This window comes from Leucoraja erinacea, chromosome 1 (genome assembly GCF_028641065.1).
Source record: "Leucoraja erinacea ecotype New England chromosome 1, Leri_hhj_1, whole genome shotgun sequence".
NCBI classification, from domain to species: Eukaryota; Metazoa; Chordata; class Chondrichthyes; order Rajiformes; family Rajidae; genus Leucoraja; species Leucoraja erinaceus.
This window is the reverse complement of record NC_073377.1, coordinates 124,579,543-124,604,754: the sequence shown is the minus strand read 5'-3', so window position 1 is coordinate 124,604,754 and position 25,212 is coordinate 124,579,543. Positions and strand designations below refer to the sequence as shown.

The 25,212-nt window shown below is 44.0% G+C and overlaps 1 protein-coding gene across 2 annotated transcripts in view; it reads left to right on the top strand.

The window, feature by feature from the left end:
- Positions 1-25,212, top strand: part of LOC129701614 (janus kinase and microtubule-interacting protein 1-like) — a 320,171-nt gene that overhangs the window by 110,548 nt on the left and 184,411 nt on the right. For both annotated transcript variants that reach the window (XM_055642935.1, XM_055642929.1), the window contains exon 2: positions 6,581-6,670. The gene's annotated coding sequence lies outside the window, so the exon portion shown is untranslated. The remainder of the gene's footprint in view (positions 1-6,580; positions 6,671-25,212) is intronic.

Below are 25,212 nucleotides of genomic sequence, written 5' to 3'. Positions count from 1 at the left end.
CAGGAACTTAGTGCTACTGACCAACTCCACATCAATGTCATTAATGTGTAGTGGTGTGTGACTGTGCCGGTTTTTCCTGAAGTCGACGATGACCTCCTTTGTTTTTTCGACATTTAGGATCAGATTGTTCGTGTTGCACTAGTCCACCAGTTGTTTCACCTCCTCCCTGTAAGCCAGTTCATTGTCGTCCCGGATAAGGCCCACCACTGTTGTGTCATCTGCGTACTTCATGATGTGTTTTGTACTAAACCTGGCACAACAGTCGTGGGTCAACAGGGTAAACAGCAGTGGACTCAGGACGCAGCCCTGAGGGGAACCGGTGCTCAGAGAGATGATGTTGGAGGTGTTGTTTCCAACCCACACTGACTGGGGTCTGTCAGTGAGGAAGTCCAGTAGCCAGTTACACAAGGGGGTGCTGAGGCCCAATGGACCCAATTTGCTTATCAGGTGTTGAGGGATAATTGTATTGAACGTGGAACTAAAGTCCATGAACAGCATTCGCACATGTGTGTTCTTCTCCTCTAGATGTTCCAGGCTCAGGTGGAGTACGGAGGATATGGCGTCCTCTGTGGAGTGGTTTGGCCTGTAAGCAAACTGGGATGGGTCAAGTGTGGAGGGGAGTCTGGAGGTAATATGGTCCCTGACCAGCCTCTCGAAGCACTTCATCATTATGGGAGTGAGTGCTACAGGGCGGTAATCGTTGAGACATGTTATTGCGGATTTTTTTGGCACTGGTATGATGGTGGCAGTCTTGAAACACGATGGGCCAACAGCCTGGTTCAGCAAGGTGTTGTAGATGTCAGGAAGGACATGTGCCAGCTGATCAGCACATTCCCTGAGCACCCGGCCTGCTGCCCTTTGTGTGTTCACTCCTTTTAGGCTTGAAGGGCCGAATGGCCTACTCCTGCACCTAATTTCTATGTTTAGGGTCCTCCGGACATCCACTGTATCAAGACTGAGTGCCTGTTCATCACAGTGAGGAATACCTTTTCTCGCAGGTGTGTTGTTGAATGCCTCGAACCGTCCAAAATGTTTATTGAGTTAATTGAGGAAGTTTATGTTGTCTTCACAGGGCGGTGGAGCAGTCTTATAGTCTGTGATGGTTTTTATTCCCTGCCACATGTGCCTGGTGTTCATGGGGTCATGAAAGAAGCTCTGGATTTTCTGCCCATGGGCCCGCTTTGCCAGCCTGATGACTTGGTGCAAGTTGGCTCTTGCGGGTCTGAGTGCCACCAAGTTACCGGATTTGAATGTGGTATTTCGTGCTCTCAGCGTTTCACGTACCTCGGGGGTCATCCAGGGTTTCTGGTTGGCCCGTATAACGATGGTCTTGGTGACACAGACATCCTCTATAACTTATAGGTTATTTCAGTTCAAACGCTGAAATATTTCAGTTTCAAAAGCATGTTGGGGGGAAATGCAGAAATGCTTCTAGCCTTTCCATTCTGGTGCAGTGTTTTTTATGTGGTACAGGTACTTTGGTTTGAATCCATAACACCTACTCACAGCATTTAGGGCTCAGGCTCAGCGCCAGAGACCCAGGTTTAATCCTCACTACACGTGCTGTCTGTACGGAATTTGTACGTTCTTGCGTGGGCTTTTCTCCGGTTTCCTCCCACACTCCAAAGACGTACAGGTTTATAGGTTATTTGGCTTCAGTAAAATTGTAAATGATCACGAGCGCGTGTGTAGGATAGTGTACGGGGAGCGCTGATCGGCACGAAATTGGTGGGCCATAGGGTCTGTTTCCGTGCTGTTTCTCTAAATTAAACTAAACATGTTATTGGCTGGGATATATATATATACAAAAGAGTTACAAGGAATTGCAGATGTTGCCTTGTAGGGAAAAAAAGACTCAAAGTGCTGGAGTAACTAAGCAGGTCAGGAGTCATCTCTGAAGAATATGAAAAGATTGTGTTTTGGGTCGGGAAAGGAAAACCCTGACAAGTTGTTCCATTTAAAACATGTATCAGTGACCCGATGCATAACCTAGCCGTGTTCTCCTGAGATGCTGCCTGACCTGCTGAGTTGCTCCAGCAGTTTATTTCTTTTCCAGCAGACACAGAGGTTGTTGGGAAATGAATATGACCAGTTTCATTTCAGGAAACTGCAGGTTGCTAAATTATTTTCTCTTTGTATAAATATTGTTTTGATTTATTGCAGAAAGAAAATAATTTTAATTTGTTCAGCAGTGAAGAAAAGTGATTATATCAGCATTATATTTTCATGCATTAATTAACCAACACACTATCGCTTGCTTAAGAGCTCTCAAGAGTTGCTTCCAAAATTATTCTCAGTACATAAATTGTTGATAAATAGATACAATTAAATACAGTTAATACTTTTTAATGGGGCTCGTCGTTTAAGGTGGTGGCTTGATTCAGATATTGATTGATTCCCAATGCATGTAAAGAGCGCTAATGGGATTTGTGTAATGTGGGGGTAAGCAGATAAATTGGGTAATCTCATTTACATTATTGAAAGCTAATTTAAAAAAAAGCACTATTATTACAGAAGAGCTTTCTTTTCTGGGCCTCTCCCTTCAGTGTCAGTTGCCCCATTGAACAGAATGTGGAGCAATTCAGTTCTTAAAAGCATCTGAGAGCTGTACCTGTTGAAACAGTGCAAGCTGTTTTATGCACAGTTAGCAACCTTGTATAAATGGGAAAGCAAAAGCTTGGTGCACACAGGCCACTGCATTGTAAACTCTGCAATGCTACAACAATGCAGCTCTTGAATATTCCATATGCAACAAGGAGTACAGTCCATTTAATTATCATCTGTCACTTTGTGTGAGGTGCAGATCCCTGGAGAAAACATTCTCATTTAGTGCAATCTAGTCTTGTTAATTAGGACTTCAGACATGAAATCCCCTTCCTGCTTATTGTACAGCACAAGAAACATCTTGCTGAAAACTATATTAAGAATTAATTTTGCAATTACTCACCAATTCGCGATGAGTCATTTCAAGAGGAAATCAAAATGAAGAATCCCAATGGCAGGATTTGAAACTATGCTTTTCCTGGAGGCAGTGGTGTATTGGGTCTAAAAATATTGGTTGCCAGGAGACAAAGGGGGCCCACTTCATCAGGGGCCCACTTGCCATCGGGCAAGCTGACACCCTGGCCAGTCCGCCACTGCCTGGAGGAGCATTCATGCAAGGATGGCAAGGCTTTTAGAGACCCCACTAGCATGTACATAGACAAGCATGGATTTGCAATCTAAAGGAGTCTCATCAACATTAGAACAATGTTTTAAAGATCTCAAGATCACGTGCTCAATGATCCATACCAGACACAACTTCTGTTCAAATGTGTCGGAAGGAACTGCAGATGCTGGTTTACACCAAAGATAGACACAAAATGTTGGAGTAACTCAGCAGGATTTCAGCATTTTGTGTAAAACATCTGTCCATGTGACTACCCTGGCCTTGAGGATTGCGTTGTGCATACACTTGATTTTGCAACATAGGCTTCCGCCACTAGCTGAGCCTTAGCTTACCGGCATTGATTTCAGTTCCAGTTGGCTGAGGAATTAACACTCGCGCGCGCACACACACACACACACACACACACACACACACACACACACACACACACACACACACACACACACACACACACACACACACACCTTAGTTGATTGATAGGCAGCTATTAAGAGGGACAGTCAAACATTCTGTGGGACGTTCAAGAAGATGAGAAGACGCAGGAAGAAAGGAAGTGAGTTGTGGAAGAAGGGTGGGTCAATGATATGTGCATTGATGAAGGTATCTGACGCAAAATGTCGACTATCCATTTTCCCTCCACAAGATGCTCCTAAAGTCACTGAGTCCTCCAGCAGGTTAATTGATTAATGTTAACATACGGTAGGAGACAAAGATGTTGGTGATCAAAAGTGACTGGACTTTGGTATCTCTGCTGGAAAGGGCCAGTTATGATTGGCTTTCCAATGCTTTGATAGACACAGGCTTTGGAACAGCTGGAAAATGGTATCAAAAAACATGCAGCTATTTTCTGACTGCCCATCATCTTTCTTTACTTTTTGTTGAACTGAAAAAAAATTCCCCAAGTAGGAAACTGTTAATTTAAATAAACTGAAGATAGGATTCAAGGATACTAAAATATCATATAAAGCAATCATCCCCCACCCAAGTCATTGTACTAACTTCAAAGCAGTCTAGTTGAGTCTCATTGTCTGTAATTCATTTCACATAGGCTTCAGCGAACAACTTTATCATCGATATTTATCCCTTTATCATTGATACTTTTTTGCATATCTTTCATGCATTTGTTCTATACCTCGCAATATCACCATCTATATCTCTCGTTTCCCTTTCCCCTGACTCTCAGTGTGAAGAAGGGTCTCAACCCGAAATGTCACCTATTCCTTTTCCCCTGAGATGTTGTCTGACCCACTGAGCTACGCCATCTTTTTGTGTCTATCCTTCAAAAAAAGGTTTGATTATTCTTTTTGGCAGTTCTGCACCAAATGATTGCGTCCACTTACAAGTGACCCAGCCAAGGCAAGGGAAAAAGTATGAACTGCTAAATGTTCTCTCGCATCTCTCATTTCCTGGAGTCAGAGCAATGTTGACGGGTAGTTTGAGCAGGTTAATTGATTTGACCTCTCATTTAAGACTTCATTATGAAGGGAAGGAAAGCAAGATGTAAAATATAGGGCACTAAATTGCTGATGACCAATATAATTCTGAACACATCTCTAATTAAGTCAGTTTCAGAGGGAAGATGCTAGACAGAAGTTGGCGTGTCTCTCAGTTACAAGATGTAACTATTTAACAAAACGGTCGTGTTCATAAGATATGGAACAGAATTAGGCCATTTGCTCCGTCGAGTCTACTCTGCCATTCAATCATGGCTGATCTGACTTTCCCCACTCAACCCAATTTTCCTGCTTCTCCCCATAGCATTTGACACCCTTACTAATCAAGAACCTATCAATCTCCACTTTTAAAATACCCAATGACTTGGCTTCCACTGCCATCTGTGGCGATGAATTCCACAGATTCACCACCCTCGGGCTGTTGAAATTCCCCCTCATCTCCATCCTGAAGGTACATCCTTTCATTCTGATGCTGTGCCCTTTGGTACTCGACTCTCCCAGTACTGGAAACATTCTCTCCACATCCATTCTAGTTAGGTCGTCAAAAAAGCAAATTTCAATATTTTCATTGGCAAATAATGGTCTTCACTTTCCCAAAAACTACTTGTGTGCATGTGTCAATGTTTATGTAACTGCAAATATTTTGTCCATTATATTCTCCAAAGGAGATTTGATACTATTATTTTTTAAGTTCTTTATTTCCTTCCAAGAAGGATCCCGATCCAAAACCCATCACCCATCACCCATCCTATTTCTCCAGAGATGCTGCCTGACCCGCTGAGTTACTCCAGCACTTTGTGTCTATCTTTGGTATAAACCAGCACCTGCAGTTCTGCAGATGAAGCATTTGAGGATAGTTGGGCTTTGGCTGCTGCTCTTGAGGAACTGCTTCTGTGAAGTCCTGGAGCTGGGATGAGTGAGCATCAAAGCTACAACCATCTTCCTTTGTGTGAGGTCTGTCTCCAACTTTTGGAACGTTCTCCGATAGATGCCCACTAATTTGAGTTATCCCCGGGGATCTTGATCAACATTTAGTCAGACGATGCCTTGATGTCAAAAGTAGTCACCGTTGCTCGCCTTATAACACATTATTATGGAAGGCTATTATACCTTGTGTTCTGAGCCATTCTTGGTTAAGATAAAATGATTGCAATCTGATAATGAGGAGAAAACCTTGATCGTTGTCTAGTTTCCAAAGTAATAGAGAAAATACCCGATATAGGTCAGGAGTTTCTTTATTTTTATCCACGTGAACGCAGGCATTTGATAAATTTTTAATAGCATTTCCATGAGGGGAAAGTACAAAGGTTTTGGAAGTAAATTGAGTTGTTGAAATCCCAAAAGAACCAAATACACAAAGTCGTCATCGTCCTGAATCCTGTTCACGACAGACCTCCATTTGTTTTGATGTGAGATTCTGCTAATGATACTCGAGTTATTCCAGCACTTGCAATGATAAGTGTCCACTGTGGACGTCAGCAGAGGTAAGATGTGGACATTCATCTCCATAACTCCACTGTCGATGTGGGCTGTGGAGAAATCTATGTCCCACACTCTCCTGACTGACAGTGTAGCTAAGAAACACATTAACCAGTGGAAATATAAATGCACAGTTGAGTTGATTAATAATGCTACTGTGTGCCGTAAATAGGTTTACGTTCTGTGTGGGGAATGATTGATTTGTGAGTGATCATGCTTCCTTTTGCTTTCTGCACTACATGTGCTCTTGAGTATACTTTTAATTGGACTCATTTGTGGTACAGTTTGCATGAATAGCATGCAGAATAATTTATTTTTCATTGTATCTTGGTACTCGTCAAAATAATAAACTGATACTAATGCCCTTTTAATTCACCCTTTTCTTGCTGCATATCTGAATTATTACTAAAGATTTAGCATTTTATAAACATTGCAATTGAGGCTCAATCAACTGACCAGTGTTCCTTTATCTTTTTAGAAATGAAATTCTAAAGAAGGCAAGTGGAAGAGATATCAAATCCTTTGGCAGTATCGTCCAAGAACACTCCACAGAAGAAGTTTGATTTTTGTAAGTGGGATTCAGTGCTGTTGGTTTAATGGTCCTGGTGACTGGTATTTTCATTAATATTTCCGATTAAGATTCGTGCTCGGTAATATGGCATAACATCAAGCAAAAGTGTATTAATTGCATGGAATCTTTTGATGTTGTAAAGTAAGATAAGACATTACTGCATGGAAAGTGATTGTAAATCACTCGCATGTTGACTGAGTGGAGACTTGGCCCAGAACACCATCTGTTTTGAACTCGGTCCTATGAAGGCTCAAGGTTAGTGTCAGTCCCCAGGCTGCTCTGACAACTTGAATGCTGTTAATAGGATTGTGATGAACTTGATTTTCAGGTAAATATGCTTTCGTTTTTTAGTTTTAGAGACAAAGCGTGGAAATAGGCCCTTCGGCCCCCCGAGTCCACGCCGATCAGCGATCCGCACGCAGAAACACTATCCTACTCGCACTATGAACAATTTTCAATTTGACCAAGCCAATTAACCTACAAACCTGTATATCCTTGGAGTGTGGGAGGAAACTGGAGAAAACCCAAGCAGGTCATGGGGAGAGCGTTCAAACCCTGTACAGACAGAACCCGTAGTGAGGATCGAACCCGGGCCTCTGGCACTGTAAGGCAGTATCTACACTGCTGCGCCACCGTGCTACCCTGGACGGTATCCATTTCCTTGGATAACCTGTTGCTCCTGGTATTTCCAGCTAGTCTCCCATCCAAGGGAATGGTACTAACCAGAATTATGTTCTGATTAACTGCTGGCATTTACAAAACCGTATCAATAGTCATTGAAAATGGTTATATTCCATTAGTTGTGCAAGTTGTTCACAGATTCCATTAGGGTTCCATTTCTGTGAACTATTCATAACCCAAACAGTTTACGTCAGAAATACACCCACAAAATCGAGTTCCACATGGCAGAAAATTCATGCAGCTGGCATGTCCATCCAGCCAGTCCCCTGAGATACAGCATGGAAACAGGCCCTTTAGCTACCAAGTCCATGCCGACCATTGATCATCTGTTCTATATTACCCCATCTATATTATCCCTATATTACCACCTTTTTAAGAAGGCGGGAGAGAGAATACAGGCAATTATAGGCCAGTTAGCCTGACATCTGTGGTGGGGAAGATGCTGGAGTCAATTATAAAAGATGAGATAGCCGAACATTTGGATAGCAGTAACAGGATCGGTCCGAGTCAGCATGGATCTACGATGGGGAAATCATGCTTGACTAATCTTCTGGAATTTTTTGAAGAGGTAACTAGGAAAATGGACAAGGGAAAGCCAGTGGATGTAGTGTACCTGGACTTTCAGAAATCATTTGATAAGGTCCCACATAGGAGATTAGTGGGCAAAATTAGGGCACATGGTATTGGGGTAGAGTGCTGACATGGATAGAGAAGTGGTTGGCAAACAGGAAACAAAGAGTAGGGATTAACGGGTTCCTTTCAGAATGGCAGGCAGTGATTAGTGGGGTACCGCAAGGCTCGGTGCGGGGACCACAGCTATTTACAATATACATCAATGATTTGGATGAAGGGATTCAAAGTAACATTAGCAAATTTGCAGATGACACAAAGCTGGGTGGCAATGTGAACTGTGAGGAGGATGCTATGAGAGTGCAGGGTGACTTGCACATGTTGGAGGAGTGGGCAGATGCATGGCAGATGAAGTTTAATGCGGATAAATGTGAGGTTATCTACTTTGGTAGCAAAAACAGGAAGGCAAATTACTATCTAAATGGCATCAAGTTGGGAAAGGGGGAAGTACAACGGGATCTGGGGGACCTTGTACATCAGTCTATGAAAGTAAGCATGCAGGTACAGCAGGCAGTGAAGAAAACGAATGGCATGTTGGCCTTTATAACAAGAGGAATCGATAATAGGAGCAAAGAGGTAATTCTGCAGTCGTACAGAGCCCTTGTGAGACCACACCTGGAGTATTGTGTACAGTTTTGGTCCCCTAATTTGAGGAAGGACATTCTTACTATTGAGGGAGTGCAGCGTAGGTTTACAAGGTTAATTCCCAGGATGGCGGGACTGTCACATGCTGAGAGAATGAAGCAGCTGGGCCTGTACACTCTGAAGTTTAGAAGGATGAGAGGGTATCTCATTGAAACATATAAGATTGTTAAGAGTTTGGACACGCTAGAGGCAGGAAACATGTTCCCGATGTTGGGGGAGTCCAGAACCAGGGGCCACAGTTTAAGAATAAGGAGTAAGCCATTTAGAACGGAGACGATGAAACACTTTTTCTCACAGAGAGTGATGAGTCTGTGGAATTCTCTGCCTCAGAGGGCTGTGGAGGCAGGTTCTCTGGATGCTTTCAAGAGAGAGCTAGATAGGGCTCTTAAAAATAGCGGAGTCAGGGGATATGGGGAGAAGGCAGGAATGGGGTACTGATTGGGGATGATCAGCCATTGAATGGCGGTGCTGGCTCGAGGGGCCGAATGGCCTACTCCTGCACCTATTGTCTATTGTTTATTGTCTTTCCCACTTTCTCATCCACTCCCTACACTTTAGGGCAATTTTACAGAGGCCAATTAACCTACAAACCCGCATGTCTGGGATGTGGGTGGAAACCAGAGCAACTGGAAGAAACCCACATGGTTACGGAGAGAACTCAGTAAGAGTGATCTAATGTGTAAGGCAATCATCAAGTGAGGCGCACACATAAATGTCACAGGACAAACTGGGCCAGGTCCCACGTGTGTGGCTATTTTAACCCATGGGTTCAATAAGCAAATTTACCAAATGTTTTAGTATACATTTGCACTTGTTAAAATAAATGTGCATGATTATTGGGAAGGTAGTGAATTATTAATGTGACAGTCTCTGCTCCATAATTCCTATCTCAGCCTGTGACCTTGATCTGAAATTACATGCATATTACTCATCCATTTCTTCTGTCTCTTTGTTCTCCCCAAATCAGATCCCAAATTACTTCCTCTGCTCATCCATTGTAGCGACTGGGAATTACTGCAATACAAGTTTAATAAAGGCTGATCCAAAAGAGGTTCTGCCATCTTAAATCACATCCTAAAGCTAATGTCTCAAAATAATTAAAGCAGTCGGCAAGCTGAGCCATGCATTATCTTAATCTACAGAATATGGCATTTAATTGGGTACTTTAAATATCTACCTAATATTTCACCCTCTGGCTTATCAAGAGTGATGATGCTGTCATATTCAATTAAAGATTTGCAATTGATGATGGCATGTCATTTTCTTTCCTCTCAAAGATACGCTGTAGATGGTGAATGCTAAATCATTACTGCATCATCAAAGCTAATATTAAAAGGATTTGGAAATTGTTGCAGTATTCTAAACCTGAAAAGTATAATTGAATTATTGATTTAAAAAAATCTTGGATGCTGATGTTTATTTTGGAGAGACAGCATGGAAACGGGTCCTTTAGCCTACCAGGTCCACACTGACCATTAGAGCTCATACTTTCTGTTATCCCTCTTTCTCATTCACTCCCTACACAATCGGGGCAATTAAAAGAAAGGCCAATTAACCTACAAACCTGCATGCCTTTGGGATGTTACAGTGAACCAGAGCACCTGGATGAAACCCATGTGATCACAGGTAGAACATGCAACCTCCACACAGGCAGCAACCGTGGTCAGAATCGAACCTGGGTCTCTGGTTATCTCATTATCGCACAGTGGCTCGAAGATATTGTTGCAATCAGGTGGCTATTGTTTCATGAACATCATTCTGCTGGATGCTGAAAGCACAGGCACACATGATGACCTGTAAATTATATCAATAACATGATATTAAAAGCCATAGCTTATGGACAGTGTGTGATGTGGGGCTATACAGTGCACCCAAAGCCTAGGTAGTGTCACTTTAGAGTTGACCTGCCTGAGGATGTCCCATGTCCTGAAGTCCAGTGCTCGGGCAGTCTTTCAGTTGGCACTGTTTAGTTTAGTTTAGTTTATTGTCACATGTACCGAGGTACAGTGAAAAGCTTTGTTGCAGGCTAACCAGTCAACGGAAAGACTTGATGTATATAACTCTCATTTTACAACTTATTATAACTCTCATCAATCTGATTTCCTCCAGGACATGACTGCTACCATTAAATCAGTTTAGATCCTGACCTCGGTCTGAAGAACCAGCCAAACACAATCCCCCTCACCCAATTTATCCTGACCCAATGTGCGAGATCTCCACACTTTTTGATTGATATCACTATTCTCTACCCACAGAGGTTCTCCCCTCTGCATCATCCCAGTTATCCTTGTACAATCTGCTATTGCCACACACACACACACACACCACACACACACACACACACACACACACACACACACACACACCCACACACACACACACACACACACACACACACACACACACACACACACACACACACACACACACACACACACACACACACACACACACACACACACACACACACACACAAGCACACACACACACACACACACACACACACACACACACACACACACCTACACACACACACACACACACACACACACACACACACACACACACACACACACACACACACACACACACACACACACCTACACACACACACACACACACACAAACACACACACACACACACACACACACACACACCCCCTACACACACACACACACACACACACACACACACACACACACACACACACACACACACACACACACACACACACACACACCCCTACACACACACACACACACACACATCCATATGTATAAGGGCCCATCGATAATAATGCTGTTGATCAAATCCATTGCTGCCGATTTAATGCAATGCTGCATTTGTAGAATTTCGAAACCTAGTGGTTTACGTTGATTTGGAGCAGTCATAATTTTCCACCCCATGCCTTGGCAATTTGGGTTTAATCAAAACAACATAGTCTCACAACATGACAAATTGTGGGAGAAAATAATACAGGATGAGTTCCAATTGGTAAATAGTGCAGAGTCAACGCAAGTTGGTATAAGATCTGGGCCACCACAGGCTGGCAGTTGAATGACGTGTTGTGCAGCTGGGCTTGTGTTATTTACAGATTGTTAATCAATGGATCGAATTGCTGGACTGCAAGGTCACCAACGAACCAGCCAGTCCGCTGACTGTTGCATTAAAGATGCTTCCGTTTAAAAAAAAAAATCATTATTCACACTATGATTTACTCCTTTCCCAGCACTTATCAGTCTTTATTACTCGCAAAGAAAATAATTATTTTCCTGAAAGCCTTTCATGCCTCGCAACATGTTATTGGTTTATTGTAATCTGGCTGGAAGTAGGTGGATGAAATTAAATGGCACACTATGATGTTGAATGTTTTGATGATCTCCTAAATTATCATCCAGTTGCAGAAAACATGCAGCTAATTAGTAAACTAGGCCTGCCTGTATGGGATCATGGAGGTGTCAATTTAGTGGTTAGACTGATTCAATGCATCCAAGTCTTAACATTTCTTTTGAAGCTGAGTGGCGTTCTCAACTCCCAAACGCCAACTGACTGATGCAATTTTTAAAGGTAAAAATTGAATCATTTGAATAATTTCATAATAAATAATAATTTGAGGTGGTAGCATTTTGAATGTTTAACGTTTCAGATCTAAAATAAAATGATGGGAGGTGTAGATAGGGTAGATAGTCAGATAGTTTGGATGGGCTAGGACATTTGTCTTTGCAGTGTAAAAGTGTGAGAGGTGATCTTTTTGGAACATCAATCAATATTTCCTGTATGGGTTTGAAGAAAGAGAAGCAAAAGCTAATAAATCACAAGAATATGCAATTAATACTCTGGTTCTCCAAGAGGAACAAAGGATGCAGTTGGGAGAGCATCAGCTCTGTTTCAAGTTAATTGAGTCAATGCTTCCTCTTCTTGCATATGGTTGTTTGAGCAAGTTTGAGATCGAATCAACAGCTTCAACTAAGACTGTGGACTGACCTAATTCAACTGAAAAAAGGATAATTCAGGCCAAAAGTTCTGGCTTAAAAACAAAGTGCAGAAAATGCCCAGTAGGTGTGGAAGTAGAAACAGAGTAAACATTTCAGATCAAAAATAATTAATCAGAACAGTTAACTGTGTTTCTCTCTCCACTGATGCTGCCTGCTCCACTTAGTATTTCTAGTGATCTGGTTGTAATTACAAGGATTTTTTTCCCATCTTCCTCTCTTGTGTTGCATCTTCATTCGGCTATTCCCAAATGGTTTCAAGTGGACTACGTTTTTCAAGGAAGTTAAATCCTTGAAACTCAACACAAATCCAATGCCCGAGCTTAGTTGGTGACCCCCTATCAGTCTGAAGAAGGGTTTCGGCCCGAAACGTTGCCTATCTACTTCGCTCCGTAGATGCTGCTGCACCCGCTGAGTTTCTCCAGCATTTTTGTGTACCTAAGATTATTAAAGGATTGGACACGATATAGGCAGGAAACATGTTCCCGATGTTGGGGTAGTGCAGAAACAGGGGCCACAGTTTAAGAATAAGGGGAAGGCCATTTTGAACGGAGATGAGGAAAACCTTTTTCACCCAGAGAGTTGTGAATCTGTAGAATTCTGTAGAAGGCAGTGGAGGCCAATTCTCTGGATGCTTTCAAGAGAGAATTAGATAGAGTTCTTAAAGATAGCATAGTCAAAGAATATGGGGAGAAGGCAGGAACGGGGTATTGATTGTGGATGATCAGCCATGATCACAGTTAATAGCAGTGCTGGCTCGAATGGTCGAATGGCCTACTCCTGCACCTATTGTCTATTGTCTATTAACCCGCTGAGTTACTCCAGCATTTTGTGCACTTTCGGATCGAGACCCTTCCTTCTTCAGACTTTCACTTTTTTTACTTACAGCTTGCGCAGATCCCATGGTACACCAGAGCTTATGCCTTCTCTTGTTGGTATTTAGATCCAGTGATCAATAGCAGGCAGCATGAATTTAATCTTTGCGAAATTAGGTCGAGCAACAGTGAAGTAAAAGCAAGACTGATTGATTGAAAATCTGCTTGCAATCTCCAGGTTTTGGTTAAAGCAGTGCATTTATCTTCATAGTTTAGTTTAGTTTGGAGTTAAGAGTATGGAAACAGACCCTTCGGACCATCGGGCACCCGTACATACTAGTTCTATTCTACACACACATTGGGACATTTTTTAGTTTAGTTTTTTGGAGTTAGGAGTACGTGGCGGACAACCTCAAACATAGGGAGAAGCAAACCCTTCAGACCATGGGCGGGCACCCGTAACATACTAGTCAACTCTATCCTACACACACACATAGGGACATTTTTACAGAAGCCAATTAACCTACAAACCTGCATGTTTTTGGAATGTGGGAGGAAACCAGGGCACGTGGCGGAAATCCTCATAATCATATGGAGAACGTCCCTCTTAAACTCTGTACAGACAGCACCTGTAGTCAAGATCAAACCCAGGTCTCTGACACTGTAAGGCAGCAGCTCTGCCACTGTGCCACCCCTTCACAGCTTCGGGGCACACAAATGTACATCACATTGAAAGAGTTACTTTGAGGTATGGTTCCTGTCGGTGTACGGACAAACATTGGGATCAATTAATGTGCAGCAGATTCCTTCAGGCACCAAATGAAAAGAGTAATAGAGTGGAAGATAAAATGTACACGATGAAAAGTCTTCTACAGTACCATGGTTTCTGTGATCTATGGGCAACTGTGGAGGAAATTAACTCTTTGAAGAGTGATTCCCATGTCGGAAAGATTTAAGAACAAAAGATTTCCAAATCAATTCTTATGGTGCAGCAGTTTGTAACCAGCATTCCAAAGTCCAATTAAAACACTTATCTTCCCCATTTACACAAGCATAACAATCAATGCAAGTGAATGTTTGATCTCTATCTGTTACAAGCTCCAGGGAAATTAACAAGAGGCCCATTATCTGATTCCAGTTTGTGACGATTTCTCAGTCTGGTGAAAGAGCGGAGAGAAACTTAATGAATTTAGTCCTTGTGTTGTGAAATAGAACAACTTAAGGCCACTCGAAAAAATTGTTCTGTAGGGACACATGCCTCTGGGTTCGAGCAGCTGCTGGATGTAGTGAATTTTATAGCACAGAGCAGTGAGGAATTGTAAACATAAGTAACTGCAGTCTTGTTGTCAAATACAGATGAACATGGTTTACAGTCATGGGAAGGCAACACAGCCACTGAACTACCATTCAGGGTTTTCGACTATTGATCCAAAGGTGTGAGTTCAAATCCCTCGGCAGGTGGGGAATTTTAATTGTTTGTAAAAATGCTGTATTTTATAACAGTAACTATAAAGGTTTTCAATTCTCATCAACCCTATCTGATTCGATAATGTACTTTCAGGAAATAAATCTGCTATTCTTTCTCAGTTGGGCCTATAAATGACCCCAGAGCCACCAACGCAGCTACTGTGTCACTGCCTCCTCAGTTGTGGAGCAAACACGGATGGATGATAAATGGCAATATTGCCAGTGACAGCCACACGTCATCACAAATAAATAAAGAAGCCAATGCGAATTCACTCTTAGCCCAAGGTCAGAGGTTGCTGATATGTTGCCTGTTTCTTTGAACAGTGAACTTCGTAGCACTTCTTACCAACTCGCTGCAGAGAAAACTCCTCATGATATGATATGCCATTTATTGTCACTATACATGTACAGTGAATAGTGACAATAAATGGCATATCATATCATGAGGAGTTTTCTGCCCAGGAGTCATCAGCCCAGTGGTTCTTTTTCCACTAACAATAAATCTTCGGTCTGACCATTGATGCAAATGGAAATAGTATCTCCTGTTCACTTGTTCCTCCTGTTCAATAGCTCCACCGAGACTCTTCATAATTCTGCACACCTTTTTTAAATCATCTCATTTTCTTTGCAGTAAAGCAAATAATCCCAGGTTTTTTGCTCTTTCCCCAAAACCAAGTCAAGTCGAGTTTATTGAAGTTCCTTCTTCAATGGTGCTCATAAAGACAATGGGATGAATATCAAAGGCAGGGCACAATGCATTGGCATATCTATTTAATACGACTGACTGAGGATACATTTTCAGGCAGTGGTTTTTATTCAAAAGTTAAAGATCCCATATGTTGTACGGCTTGTACTTTTGCCTTAAAAAAATGAATACAGAACATCCTTATAATTAAACTCTAAATAACATGTTAAATGTAATTGGAATTAACCTTAAGTTTCCTGCATCCATAACAACAAAGGAATAGTTCTCAATTCCTTGTTGAAGGAAGGAACTGCAGATGCTGGATTAAACCGAAGATAGACACAAAATGCTGGAGTAACTCAACGGGACAGGTAGCATTTCTGGATAGAAGGAATGGGTGACGTTTCAGGTCGAGGCTCTTCTTCAGACTAGTTAGGGGAAAAGGAAACGAGAGATGTCAGTCTGAAGAAGGGTCTCAACCCGAAACTGTAAACCTGAGAGTTCTTTCTCCGAAGTAGATCGAAACAACAGTAATTGCCTTTATTATTCTTTTGCATATTTATTTTAGATAAACAGCAATCTGAATAAAGATGGTGGCAATTTTCTTTGATTGTGTATGATGCTGAACACGATATGAATGAGGAAATAAGAGTATCATGCGGTGATATATTGTACTTGGAACTATCATGTGTATTTTAATTTATCGATGCAGGACATTTACTCTGCAGAAAAAATATTTTCTCATTGTAGATGGTTATCTTTGTGACAATAACCCAAGTCTTTTTTTTGGTTGCTAAATCAAAGTGTAATATTATTATCTCAAAACTGCAACACCAGGACGTTTTCAACCCAAGCAATGAATGTATTACTTTCACTGTGATTATAGGTTCTTACACAGTACTCAGAGCAGAATCACAACAGTTGAATAATGATGACATTGTGTTTCCCTGTGTCGCTTGAAATCCAGTAGAGAGCTAGCAGAGCTTAGGGGCCATTGCTGAGTTTGTCACACAACCCTTAGTTGGGAAAGGAAACTGGGAGCCCATCTACAATAATGTTATTCAGGAGCATGCAATACTTTGGGTGCTTTTGCTTCACCAAGAAGTTTGTCATTACGATAAACTGCTAGACACAGTTGCAATTTAAGCTTCTCACCAGAGTAAAAAATGCTTCAAGGTCACTTCAGCCCTCAACATTCATGCCAGAATTTAGGATATTTCCAGACCAATATAACAATGGATACATTGAAAAGGTACCTCTTTGGCTGAAAGGTGAACTAATATGCCGTGAGACAAAGGGGTTATTGCGTCAATCAAATATAACACCGTAAAATATGCCTGAATGAAGTTAATGACATAAGATCCTCCTTTGCACAATTCATTCTCTGTGATGCATCATTAACAACAGGATATTCTATCTACATTAGCTGTTAGATTTGCAGGGATATTTTCACATACCACTGAGTTATGGATTATGGTCTACAAGTAGCAGTGCTTTATTTACTGGTTTCATTTTTAGTGGAGTTAACAATCACATTTTCCAGGCTGTAAATTCGAGGACTAATGACGCAGTAAGTCGACTGTAGTAAAAAACAAAACTGCTGGAGGAACTCAATGGGTCGGGCTCCGTCTGTGGAGTGACAATGGATAAATGACCGTTCGGGTCAGGATCCTTCTTCAGACTGATGGAATAGAAGGTAGATAATACAAGATACATTTATTTGTCACATGTACCAATTGGTACATTGAAATGTGTGGTCACCATACAGCCATACGAGTAATAAAAAGCACATAACACAAAGTCTTAACACAAACATCCCCACACAGCAGGATCAAAGTTTCCCACTGTGAGGGAAGGCTCCAAAATTCAGTCATCCTACTCTGTTGTCCTCCCGTGGTCAGGGGGCTCCCGAACCCCCTGCTGTCGCCGCTAAGGGCGGCCCGATGTTCAGGCCCGCTCACCAGGGGTGATAGAAGTCCGGGGATTCAACGCTGGCGGCCCTCGGCAAAAGGCCCCAGGACTCCGCGATGTATCCAGCGCTGAGCCGCCACTGCTGAAGCTCTGGTCCGGTCCCTAGCAGGACAAGGCCGCGCCAATCCAGGTGGTAGGCTGCGAGGAGGGGGGCGAGGACGCAACTCGGAGAATAGTCGCGTCCTCGCCAGGAAGTGAATTGAAAACGGTTTCCCCCTTACCCTACCCCCCTCCCCCCACATAGAAAAACTAAAGAAACCTCCAACACAAACTTTAAAACTGTGGGGAAAGGGGTGGGGCAAAAGCTGGCAAGCGATAGGTGGATCCAGGTAAGGAGGGAGTGATTGGTGAGACAAGTGGGGGAGAGAATGGTGGAGATTGTAACCAAGGCTGGAGGTGATGGGTGGAGAAGACAGATGCATGCTAGTGGTAGAATCTGAGAAGAAAGAAGGTGGGGAGTGAAATGTCGAACCAAAGGGAGGATAGTGGGGAGATGGGGATGGAGGCATTTGAGGGAGGAATAAAAATAGGAGACCCAGAGGAGGGGGAGGGGGAGGGGGGGGGAGAGTAGAAACAAACTGGGTGGTGTGGGTCAAATGAAAGAAAGGTTTGTGTTGGGGAGTGGTGGTGGTGGGAGGGTTTGGGAAGGGGGGTTGGTGTTCATCAGACATTGGAGAATACAATGTTCATGCTATTGGGTTGTATGCTACCAAAGTGGAATATGTGCTGTTCTTCAAGTTTGCATGTGGTCTCTCTTTGACAGTGGAGCTGGCGGAGGATGGGCAGGTTGTTATGGGAATAGGAAAGGGAATTGAAGTAGCTAGCAACCAAGAGCTCCAACTCGCTCTGGATAAGCAAGTGCATGGGCATGTGTTCGGCTAAGCACTTACTTCTTCTACACTTGGTCTCGGCAATGCAGAGGAAACCCCAAATTAAGCACCAAATGGAATAGATGAGATTGGAGGAGGTGCATGTAAACGTCTGTCTCAACTGGAAGGGATGTTTGGGTCCATGAATGAAATTGAGAGAGGAGGTGTTCCTATCAATTGTCTTCCCTCTACTCCACCAGCCTGAAGAAGTATCCCAAACTGAAATATTGCCTGTCCATTTCCATCCACAGATCTGCCTGACCCCTGACCTCCTGCGGATAGACACATTGTTGCTCTTGCAACTTAGAGGGTCAGGCAGCATCTCTGGACAAAAGGAACAAATGTCATTTTGGGTCGGGACCCTTCTTCAGACAAGCGTTTGCAGTTCCTTCCGACACATTTTGCGAGTTCCTCCAGCAGTTTGTTTTACAATCTTTGGCTGTCCGAGGAAATGAGCTCAATGATTATCACCCTGACCCAGCTCAAGTGTTCACTGTCTTCCTGTCTGCGTCTAAGACTTGGTCTGCATGTAGTCGATACCTCAAAGCACTGGAGAGGGACTGCCAAAGCTATCTCTCCAACAAATAGTCTGGCAGTATACAGTAAAGGAATCAGTGCTGGCGAACTCTCCCAGTCCAACATTTCCTGCACAGAGGCTCCATTGGGCAGACAACATGCTTCATTTGCTCAAAACCAGACTCCTGAACTGCATTACCGCTACTGATTAACTGGTTGACAGAGGGAGAAGTTTCAAGGATGTTCCCAAAGCCACCTTGAAAAATTGTATCATCTTCACTCTCCTGGGAATCTCTGGCCTGTGCCGGTTCCACAGCAAGAAGGAGTTTTTGTGATGGTGCTGAGAACCTATGTCCATGCATCTGGGGTTCCCAGAAGCTGAGCATTGGAAGAAAGGATTGCACAGTACCCAGCACGTCCATTCTCTCACGCACCCTAGGCCCCAATTGTGGAAGCCTGCAAGTCCCAAGTTGGCCACATCAGCCACCACAAAACTGAGAAGACCAGAGTGGACAAGGTTGGACTAGATGTCAGGAAGCGTGGTGGAGTACATGCCCTATTCCGCAGCATTTATAGTGCCAAAGTGGAAAATGTTATGAGCTTCATGTTCCTTGGAGTAAATATTACCAGCAATCTGTTGCAGGCCAAATGCATTGAAGTGATGGCCAAGAAGGCACACAAATGCCTCTGTTCGTCAGGAGTCTGAGGAGATTCAGCATGCTTCAAAGGACTCTTATGAACTTTTACAAATGCACCATCGAAAGCATACCATCAGCTTACATGTGTTTAAGAAGGAACTGCTGATGCTGGAAAATCGAAGGTACACAAAAATGCTGGAGAAACTCAGCGGGTGCAACAGCATCTATGGAGCGAAGGAGATAGGCAAAGGTTTGGGCCGAAACCAAGGGTTTTGCTCCATAGATGCTGCTGCACCCGCTGAGTTTCTCCAGCATTTTTGTGTACCATCAGATTACATCATCACAGCTTGGTTTGGGAACAGCTCTGCCCAAGACTGCAAGAAACTGCAGAGAATTGTAGATGTAGCCCAGTCGATCACACAGACAAGACTTCCCTTCATTGACTCCCATCTACCTTTCACGCTGCCTTGGGAAAGCAGCCAACGTAATCAAAGACCTCTCCCATCCCGATCATTCTTTTATCTCCCTTGTCCCACAGAGTGTGCACCACAGACTCAGAAACAGCTTCTTCCCTTCTGTTATCAGACTTCTAACGGTCCTTCCATTGGCTACGGTATAGTCCGATTCCCCTCAACCTCGTTGCGGACATTGGATTGTGTCTATGGAACTGTTGTGCTATAATGATGAGAACTATATTCTGTACTCCGTATCTTTCCTTTCACTCTACATATTGTATTTGTGTTTGGCTTGATTGTATTATCTGCTTTGACTGGATTGAATGCAAAACAAAACTTATCAATGCACCTCAACACACCTGACAATAATAAACTTAAAGGATGGGCAAAGAAGAGAGGTGCAAGTATCTTTTAGAATTGAATGTTGTGCCAGAAGTGCCTATAAATGTAATGTAATCTAATTTATATGCCATTGCTTGTTATGACCGAGACCATGTGATGTGGAAAAGAACATTGTAATCCTTTGATGTGCTCACCGAAGGATTATACAGCCAAGTGATTGTCAGCGTTTTTTTCTACTGGGTTGTTAGTTTTGGAAGAGGAAATTACAGGATTATTTACTGCTGTGTGAACAAAGTTTTTTTCTTTTCATTTGTGAGAAACATAGCTTCACTCTACATAAATTGATGTTACATCATTGCTGCTATGTTTACTATTCAGCTAATTTTTCTGACCAAGCGCTTGATGATAAACAACCAGGTTATTGGAGCATATGTATTTCTCACCGGTCAAATATAATCAGGAGTATGGTATAGAGCTACACACTGTGGCAATTTCATCATTGATCTGTGACTTCGCTGAGGAAGTGTATTGTTTAGAGGTCACAATTGCGATAGGTTTTGGAAGATGTGATCAGAATCCAATTGATCACATCTTCCCAAACCTAGGGGGCGATGTGGTTAAAACCCAAATGTTGTCCAGTGGATGTTTCCAAAATGGTACCTGAGTGTGTGTTGGATTTGTTTTCTATAAATCTTGATGCCTGACCATCCCAACACCAACGGTTTTGGCCCGAAACGTTGCCTATTTCCTTCGCTCCATAGATGCTGCTGCATCCGCTGAGTTTCTCCAGCACTTTTGTCTACCAACCTCCCCCAGGCTCCAAATCTAGGTGTGTTGTACCCCAAACACAAGAGAAAAAGTGAAAACTGGGTGATGACAAACAAGATTTGTGTGCTGCAGTGCATTTTATGAACTTAAACGCCCAGATATTTAATTGCAAAGCTGAAGACTATTATTGAAAATGAGATCTAAATCGGTTTCCGTCAGCACACATAATGAAGAATTGAATTACTGACTTTCAGCAGAGCTGAGAATGTTAGCCAACTCTACAAGGTTGCTGGTTGGCCTGCTGATTATTTCCATCTCTTTCTGTTTTTCTCTTCATTTTGCTTCTGGTGAACAGACCAGAAATTCACATGAAAATACAAGACTTTGATTCTATGGCCCAAAGCTTATTCTATTAATTAAACATGAGGAAATAATAATTTATGGCTATTTTGTACATTTCAACATGATGGTTCACTGCCTATTGCTACAGTAGTTCTAAGTGTGTGAATTATAATGTAAGAAGTGAAATTAGTTGAAGTGTATGGAACTCCTTACTAAGATTTTACCTTGTTACCAGTTGGGCTGGGGCGGGGCGGCATGCAACGTCACACACACTAACTACCCTCCCGCACACACGCTAACTAACCCCCTTGATATTATCTATATTACTAAAAGTCTGATCTTGACTATTTTTGGCTCGCTGTGGTGTGATTTCCGAGAGAACGCCGCCACCTACGGCCGTCATTTTTGGCCACCTCGCTCAGAGGCCCCCTCTGCCTTCCAGAACCAGAGGATTTTTCCCATCGATGATAAAGAGAGATATTAATGTTTTTTTTTTAATTGCCATTCTCTCTGCTGCCCCTGCTGATGGGAGGGGGGAGGGACTATAAAACCCGGAAGTGGTGTGCCTCATTCAGTCTCTGCAAGATGAAGGAAGCCGGAGGGTCACGTCTCTCTGAGCTGTGAATAACACTGAACACATGTCTACTCAACTGTGAGTGCCCTTAATGTGGTTCTAAAATGCTTGCAAAAAGTGTCTCTATTGGTTCTAAAATGCTTGTAAAAAAGTGCTTGCAAAAAGTGTCTTTATTGGTTCTAAAATGCCTGCAAAAAGTGTCTCTATTGGTTCTAAAATGCTTGCAAAAAGTCTCCATTGGTTCTAAAATGGTTGCAAAAAGTGTCTCTATTGGTTCTAAAATGCTTGCAAAAAGTGTCTAATGGTTCTAAAATGCTTGCAAAAACTGTCTATTGGTTCTAAAATGCTTGCAAAAAGTGGCTATTGGTTCGAAAATGGTGGCAGAAAGTGTCTCTATTGGTTCTAAAATGGTTGCAGAAAGTGTCATTCACATTTTAAACTTTAATAAATCCTTTTTCCACTTGCCATGCCTGCGTGCATCACAATCTATATTACTAAAACTCTGATCTTGACCGCTTTTGACCCACTGTGGTGTGATTTCAGTCAGAACGCCACCACCTACAGCCGTCATTTTTGGCCAACCCGCTCAGAGCCCCCCACCGCCTTCCGATGCGGAGATCTTTCCCATCGCTGAAAAATGGGAGAGACTATAAAACCAGGAAGTGGTGTGCCTCACTCAGTCTCTGCAAGATGGAAGAAGACAAAGGGTCACGTCTCTCTGAGCTCTGAATAACACTGAACAAATGTCTACTCAACTGTGAGTCCCCTTAATGTGGATTGAAAATGAAAATATGGTTTGTTTGAAGTAAAAAGGCACTGCCTGCAAATGGTGGCTTGGGTGCTTTGGCTTGAAGTTGAAAGTTGAAAGGCACTACACTGCAAATGGTGGCTCGGGTGCTTTGGCTTGAAGTTGAAAGTCACTACTTACTGCTAATGGTGGCTTGGGTGCTTTGGCTTGAAGTTGAAAGGCACTAACTGCAAATGGTGGCTTGGGTGCTTTGGCTTGAAGTTGAAAGGCACTACTTACTGCAAATGGTGGCTTGGGTGCATTGGCTTGAAGGTTAAGTGCACTTCTTACTGCAAATGGTGGCTTGGGTGCTTTGGCTTGATGTTGAAAGGCACTACTTACTGCAAAATGCTACCACTTACGGCTGTGATTTTTGCCTATCTTACTCAGTCCCCCTAAGCTGAGCAGGTGCAGACCCGTTGGGACTGTTCCCCTAACAGGCATTTGCTGGGGGGGAGGGGGGTGGGGGCAGCATGTGGCGTCACACACACTGACCACCCCCACAACTCGCAGGCGTGTCTAGAAAGGGAGGGGGGGGGGGGAAGCATGAGGGCAGAGATAGAATGGGGAGAGACAGAGGGAGAGGCAGAAACAGAAGGGCAAGAGACAGAGGGAGAGAGAGGGGTGGAGGGGAGGAGGAGGAGAGTGAGGGGGAGGGGGGGGAGGTGGGAGTGAGGAGGGGAGGAGAGAGAGGGAAGGAGAAAGAGGGGGGAAAGGGGGCTGAGAGGGGGGGAAGGGAAAGGGGAGAGGGGGGGGTGGGAAGGGGGCGAGGGGGTGGGAAGGGAGGGGGGAGATGGGTGGAAGGGAGAGGAAGAGGAGGTGGAGTGAAGGGGGTTGGGGAGGGGGTGAAGGGAAGGGGAGGGAGGGCAGGGGGGTTGGAGAGGGAGAGGGGGGAGAGAGAGGGGGAAGGGGGAGAAAGAGAGGGAGGGGAGGGAGGGGGGGGGGGGGGGGAGGGGGGGGGGGGGGAGGGGGGAGAAGGAGAGAGAGAGAGAGAGAGAGAGAGAGAGATGGGGAGAGGGAGAGAGAGAGAGAGAGAGGGAGAGAGAGAGAGAGAGAGAGAGAGAGAGAGGAGGATGGAGAGAGGGGGGGGAGAGAGAGAGAGAGAGAGAGGGTGGGGGACGGGGCGGAAACCCAAGCGAGGCATGGAGCGATCTGAGGACGGTGAAAAAGCAGGGGGGGACCAACCGATCGTGGCTTCTGCAAAGGTAAGTGCACCCACCAGCGTGACAGAGCCAGGCCAGGGGGGGACAGACGATCGGGCCTCGCCGGAGGGGAGGTCATCCCCTGTGACAGGTAGAGAGAAGAGGGAGAGAGGGAGGAGGAGGGAAGGAGCTGAGAAGAGGGGGGGGTTAGTGGGGGGGGGGGGGGGGGGGGGGGGGGTGAAGGGGAGCCGGGCGAGTGAGTGGGCTCCGAAATGTGGAGAGACAGAAGCGGCTTCTGACTCTCTGATACCCACAGCTGGATTGAGCGTGCAGGGGATGGGAGGGATGGGGCTTCACGAGCTGCGCCGACAGTGAGGAGAACCTCCTCGAGCGCGTGAGCGACGCTCACCTCCGGATCTGTAGAACAAAGATCCTATAGCGGAGCGCAGCTATTGGATCTTTGCTGCAGAACATTCTCGTTCTTTCTGCGCCTTTTGAAGAACGGGGGTGTGCATGGAGTAACGTACCTCGTGGAAAACTGCGCATGCACGTTGACAGCAGCTGTATTAATCCACAGGGGGGGATGGGGGGGGCGAGGCCAGGAGTCAGATGGGCCTTGATTGGTGGGCATTGTGATGACAGCAGCTGGCAAGCGGTGATTATTTTTTTTAAGTGAGTTTTGTGAACAATTTTATTCAATATCCGGGGAAATAATTGAGCGAATTTAGAGAGGAGTGGATTTCACAAATCATCAGTGAAATCCCTACCGAAATATATAAAAATCTCTGTGTTTTTCCTTCTGGTTTTCGAGGAGATACGTTTCAAAGGCACAATGAGACACACACACGCACACGCACATGCACACACACACGCACACACACACACACACACACAAAACATCTCACTCTTGTGTGAGAAGCCAAGGAAAGGGGAAGAGAGTTGAAGGTAGGTTACACAAAAAAGCTGGAGAAACTCAGCGGGTGCAGCAGCATCTATGGAGCGAAGGAAATAGGCAACGTTTCGGGCCGAAACCCTTCTTCAGACTGATCGGGGGCGGGGGTGGGTGGGGACAAGAAAGGGGAAAAGGAGGAGTAGCCAGAAGGCTGGGGGATGGGAGGAGACAGCAGGGGGGCTGAGGAAGGGGAGGAGACAGCAAGGACTAACAAAATTGGGAGAATTCGATGTTCATGCCCCCGGGGTGCAGACTCCCCAAACGGAA